Genomic DNA, 6083 nt, shown 5'->3' with positions numbered 1-6083 from the left:
TTTCACGATTTTGTGACTTCTTCAGGAGAAAACTGTATATATATATTTCTTATATATATATATATATATATATATATATATATATATATATATATATATATATATATATATGTACGGCATAAAGTGGACTCCGCCCATGTTAAAATGCAGGTTCAATTGAGCTCCGTGGTCAAGTGGATACCGATATACGGAGCTCACTTGACCATTCCATAATATTGGTTCTGTCCATTCATCAACATGTAGAGTTTAATAATTTGTAAAAATTTTTTGGAGCCCGTAAATACCCCTGTATCGTAAATGTATATCGTTTAGTTCACGTGTATATATTATAGGGGTCGTTCAGATCTTCTTTATTGTATATTTCAACCATACGTTTATCGGTTTAAGTAAGCTCTGAGAGTTTGGCAACTGTGCGATTATACCGTATATTTTCAACATATACCGTGAACGATTTATATGGGCTCCTTATTTTTATCTACTGTTTGCAGACAGTGTAATGTCATACGCATTACACGGTGTAACAGAGGATATCGTATTACCTGGTATAACTACGTACTAAAAGGTAACTGGTTCTTTAAAAAACAGGTATATAGATACAAAAGGATTTGGGCTTATTATTTAATGGAATGTTCGCTTGCATAGAAAATTTTATTTTTTCTGCATTTTTAAAAATAATGTTGTTTTTTTATTTATTATAATTTTATTAGTTCAATGCTGAACTCCATGTTTTTTTTAATTACAGAAATTTCGTAATATATTTTGTTTACGTGAGTATATCTTTGTACGTTTTATGTAAGCATCCGATTAATAAAAACTACTTTTATTTTATCCAATCTTCTGCAATATCTTGTATAAAGTTTTTTTATTATTTTAGTTCTGCTCTTATTTGTGTACTAAATATGATATCTCGAAAGAAGATTATCTCAAAATAGATATGTTATATAGTGTAGGTGCCTTTATGCTACCCCAAGCGAGACTGTTCTTCAACTGCTATTCTTACCATTATGTGATAAAAAAAATTTTCTTTTGTGTAGGTATACGGAGACAATATAAGTGAGTTTGTTATGTAAGGGGATATCATATAGTTTTTGGAGAAATATTCTGTAATTTAAGGTGTTGTAAGCGGCATTTAGAGTGAAAAATACCACCCCTGATACCCGATATTTTTCGTACTGGTCTTTGATTTAGTATTTTTGATGTACATAATCTTCCCTATCTATAGCCACTTTTGCCTTTTAATTTAAGTTTTTCTTCTAATATCGGTGATATCATATTAACGATCTTGTGCAAAATTATTTTGAATAGCTGACAAAATAAAGACATTGGCCGATAGTTTTTGTAGTCGTTGGAGTTTTTGCCGGGTTTAAGCAAGTTAATAACTTTGGCTTGTCTCTAGACTTTGGCTATCTCCATAATTTGAATACAGTTGTTCATCATCCGGATCAGCCATTGTAGTGTTTTTAATCCAGATTTCGTAATAAGCTTTGTGCTCAGATCCTCAATGTCGGTAGTTGTATTATTTTTCATTAAATATGTAGATGGTGGATTCAAGCTCAACATTGTTAAAAGGTTCTCTCAGCTGACTGGTTTTGCCCTTTCTTACTCTACAATATAAGAATAACTCTCTTCTTAGAGTTATTCTTTGCTTCTTTTTCGACAGAAATAGCATGTCTATATCTATAATGTGGTTTTAACGATCAGCTGTATACCAAATACCCTAAGTTAGGCCCTATATGTGTTTCCTGCACTAGAAATAAGTCAGATTCGTGTTTAGCTCATATGTCTGATAAGTTTAAGTAAAGTAAAGTTTCTTGATCTTTAGAAATACCCTTAACAGTTATAGACATATTTTATTAGAATAGTTGGTCCTAAAAAGGACCAATTTGATTAAATCATATTAAAGAGGTGACTAAAGAATTAGCAGATTAATTAATTAATCATTACCCGGGGTATGCCCGATTGCGGTGGCCTTATTAGTACTTCAATCTTCGTAGAGGTCTCTGTCGTTCTTTGAACCACAGAAGTAATGCCTAATCTTTTACTTTTTATTAAAAATTTAAATTTTACATGCCGTGTATTACTTTTTGACGATATTTCGAATCAGATTTGTATAGTAATAATTTTAGGTATTAAAGGGCCTCTTTGTAGAAAATAAATAAGTTTGTGATATCGGTCGCAACTCATCTATAGATAATAAAAAAATAAACAGTTAAAATAAGTGTAAACAATTGCAACTACATACATCGGCGCCACTGTTTAGGTCATAGGTTTATCATAGATATCAAAGGTAACATTTTAATTCAATGTTCTATTTACGTATTTTCAATATTAAAAAAGTAGGAAAAGACATGTTTATGCTTTTATTTTTTTTAAATCTATTCTATTTTCTTTCTAGAGTTCCATCTTTTTTAACGACTTGTGTTATTTTTTTAATTGGGCACTTGTCCAAAGCTATGACAAATCCTCTGTCCTCTGCTATTCTATATTAATATGACTGATTCATTATTTTCTCTAAACTCTCTGTCCTCTGCTATTCTACATTAATATGATTAATTTATTTTATCTTTCTTGCAGCTATTTTATTGATTACCCTGTGTATCTTCTTCTTCGTCTTTTTATATAGACATGACTCTGTCTGTCTTTCAATGTGCCTCCAGTAAGTTGTCGTTGCATCGTTTTCGTGGTCTTCCTACTGATCATTTTTCTATGGGTTAACCGTCTCTTGCCGTCTTTACTACTCTATTTGTTGTCATTCGGCTTATATGATTATTCCATTCTACTCTTCTATTTCTTAACCAGTTCTTGATGTTCTTTACCTTGCATCTACGTCGTATATCTGTACTTCTAGCTCTCTAGCACTCTCCCATAGTGTCTTACCATCAATTTTTCTAAGTGTTTTCATCTCTGCTGTTTCTAACACCCTTTTTGTCCTCTCTGTGTCAGGTCTTGTTTCTGCCGCGTATGTCATTATTGGTCTGATGACTGTTTTGTAAATTCTGCCTTTCATTTCTTTCCCGATATTTTTATTTCTTCGTATTGTTTCATTTAGGCAGCCTGGGGCTCTGTTTGCTCTATTCACTGGATCTTCCACTTCAGTTTCGAGCTTTCCGTAGCTAGATAATGTGATGCCTAGATATTTAAATTCCATCACTTGTTCTATTATCTGACCTTCCAGCTCCAATTAACATCTTAGTAAATTTGCTGTTGTAACCATGCATTTTGTCTCTTTTGGGGAAATTAACATGTTAAATTTTATATGAAATTGGTGCAGGATACGTTGTAAATCATCTTCACTTTGAAAGAGTAGTATTGCAGATTATTTTAATTTGTTTTTCTTCCATTTGGTATCCTTTTTAAGTTCTTACTTTTTTATTATTTCATCCATAATCAGGTTGAACAATAAAGGACTCAGGGAATATCCCTGCCTTATCCCACTGTCAGTTTCAATAGGGTCGGTTAGTTCTTCGTCTACTTTTACTTTTATTGTGTTGTTTTGGTATATATTTTCGATCGTTTTGAGTTTTTCTAGAGGTATCTCTCTTGCGTACAATAAGTGGATAAAGTTTTTTAATTTATATATCTTCTGCATATCATTATTTCTTCTGTGTATTAAAAGTTAAATTTTGGTTATTATTAAGATTCTCTTAACGTGTTTATTGTCTTGTTTCTGCGTTACGAATATATGTGTATCATAATAGATTGTAATGCATATTTCATTTAATATAATTAAAGTGCTCTTTGCGTTTGCCAATTACTTTCTCACTTCCTCAGCGATAGGTCTTTTTTTTTATTAATCAATAACCTTATCCTCGCTCGATACAGCTATTTTAAGATATTTATATTTCACTATATGCTCTATCATTTGGTTTTTATCTCAAATTTTTACCTATGAAATTTATAATATCTAATATCTGGTGCTTTCATAAAACTGGAATAAAACACTTGGTAGATAATGTTTATTCGTTTTGAGTACACTTTTTTTAGAACCTAGTACATTAAAGAATAAATATTTGTCTGTTCAGTGTTTTCCAAGTCTGTAAATCTTAAACAGGCTTAAATATTAGATTATACATTTATTAAGAATGTTCAATATCTAAATTAAAGATTTTATATCTCAAAATATGAATAGGTTTTTACATTTTGTTTGACGTTTTAATCTTCGACTCGGAGTTCATTTTTCGAAAAACTATAAAATTGTGAGAACAAATTGCTATATAAAAGTACGAGGCAATATTCTCATGCTGTGAGCTTTGCTGCTCTGGTACTTTTATAACGCTTAAGATATTTTTAATTTATTGTCAACATTTTTGAGGTGTGTTTCCTTAAATGACCATGTCTAAGGTTAATACGTTTGATTAAATGAAATTGACATTAATTTGATAGTTTCTATTTTATTATTACTGATGGTATAATATGACTAGCATCTGTTGGTACTATATATAAATTTCAACATGTGGAAGTGAGAGCACTCTCTTGTTAGTAATTTCAGTGTAAATTATGACGAAACCAGAAATAACCCATAATATTCTCCCCGTGTGATCTTAGTATTTTCGTTGATTGAATAGTAAAGGCCAGGGTATCCAACATTTTAATCAGCGGTACGTCAGAGTGGTTTTTATTAATTTTTATATATATTTGCAAAATGAAGAAGAAAGTTCAGTACAGGCAGTTAAACGGCTGATCCGTCAATTTAGAAGTAAGAGCAAGTTAGTACCAACTTGCTGAAAAGCATACTCATACACAAAAGGAATATGTAATAAAATGTACTGCATAAACTATAGCGATATAAGCTATATATCTATTAATTATTAGGATATACAGTATTTTTTCTAATACACCTAGAACGATTGAGTAAATAGGTGAACTATAAAATAGGTGGATATTAATGTGGAATTAGAAAAACTGAATAAATCGTTGATCAATTATTCACTATTAGGCAGTTAATGAGAAATGTTGGGAATACAAAAAAAAAATTAAACTAGTTATTTATAAATTTTAAACAAACACTGATATGATCATAAGAATAAAACTATGAAATACCATGGAAGAACTAGGCTTACCTAATAAACTAATTAATTTAACAAGGAATAATCTACAAGTAAAGTCAGACTTCAAGGAAAACTGTAGACTTATTTTCAAATGTACATTGATTTCAAACAGGAAGATTCCATTCCAAACTCTATTTAAAAAGTAAAATCCAATAGTCATAACTCAAAGTGCTTTAAAAAAGGTGAACGAATTAGCGAACAGCTGTTTTGAAAACTAAATATTTTGAAACGAATTGGGGATATTATATTACAAAAACTAAACCGCTTGTCTACAAAAATAAAATCAAGAAAATATGATACGACAGAAAAGACTAATAACTTTACAGCTAATTGCCACATAAATATCAATGTATAACGCAAATATTAGGACGATTGTATACATATAAGACAAATAACGATAAATGTTACAAATAAAGGTTAAAACATGCTTTTCAATTCGCGGTAAAAGATTTAATAGAGTTCAGCACACAACATAAATTCGTAACAAAATTCATATACCAGTAAACTGTACTCGAGACAGCAGCAAAGTAATTTTGGCAACAAATATGTAGGTTGTACTTTACACCATTGGAATCATAGCACCTGCTATGGAAAATGGTGTCTTCTTTGACATTCAGCAACCACAAATGTGAAATTAGGAAAGATTAATGTGAAATTAGAAAAATTCAATGAACGTTGATCAAATATTCACTATTATATACTTAATTAAAAATGTTGGGAATAAGAAAAACATTAAGCTAGTTTGCAATGCTTGAGAGCATTGCCCGGAAAGCAAATACAGAAAATCTCACAGTTTAATAATTAAGGTCCTCATATTATAGGGACTTTTGACGATGAGTTTAACATAGTAGTGAGTATAATTATTAGTGAGAAAAAAACATTAATACATTCAATAGAAAAAATCGCAAAAAAGGGTCCTCTAAATCAACGATAATAAAAAAATATATGGCTATAATAAGAAGACTATCATAAGAAACAGAATAGGACATAATATTTCAATAGACCAGTATAACTTTGAAATGTTTCATCGGTCTA

Source organism: Diabrotica undecimpunctata, chromosome 6, assembly GCF_040954645.1.
Source record: "Diabrotica undecimpunctata isolate CICGRU chromosome 6, icDiaUnde3, whole genome shotgun sequence".
Lineage (NCBI taxonomy): Eukaryota > Metazoa > Arthropoda > Insecta > Coleoptera > Chrysomelidae > Diabrotica > Diabrotica undecimpunctata.
Note: the sequence above shows the minus strand (reverse complement) of the source record.